This window comes from Babylonia areolata, chromosome 18 (genome assembly GCF_041734735.1).
Source record: "Babylonia areolata isolate BAREFJ2019XMU chromosome 18, ASM4173473v1, whole genome shotgun sequence".
NCBI lineage: Eukaryota > Metazoa > Mollusca > Gastropoda > Neogastropoda > Buccinidae > Babylonia > Babylonia areolata.
Genome location: NC_134893.1, coordinates 4,797,805 through 4,798,216, shown reverse-complemented (window position 1 = coordinate 4,798,216; position 412 = coordinate 4,797,805).

The window sequence follows — 412 nt, the reverse complement described above, 5'->3', positions numbered from 1 at the left end:
ATACTTAAAGTAACAGCACTGGATTCAGGGTCTTAATCTCGACCCCCCCGCCCTCCCCAAAATGGCAACCTCAAACAACAAACTCCTGTGCGAAGCCGCTTCTGGTGTGATGATGGATGGAAAAAGACATGGAGTCGTCCTCTTGAAACTTGTAACGCTTTTACTGTAGAAGCTGCGTGTTTGAAATTATTCATCATCGACTTCGTCGAGAGACGTGTAAGGGTTACTTTCAAAATGATTACCGTCAAAAGTATGAAGGTAAACACACACACACACACACACACACACACACACACACACACACACACACACACACACACACACACACACACACACACACACACAGAAAGAAAAAGGAAAAAAAAAAGTATCCCTCGTCTTGATTAGTTTCTTGAGAAAGACATTTTCTACA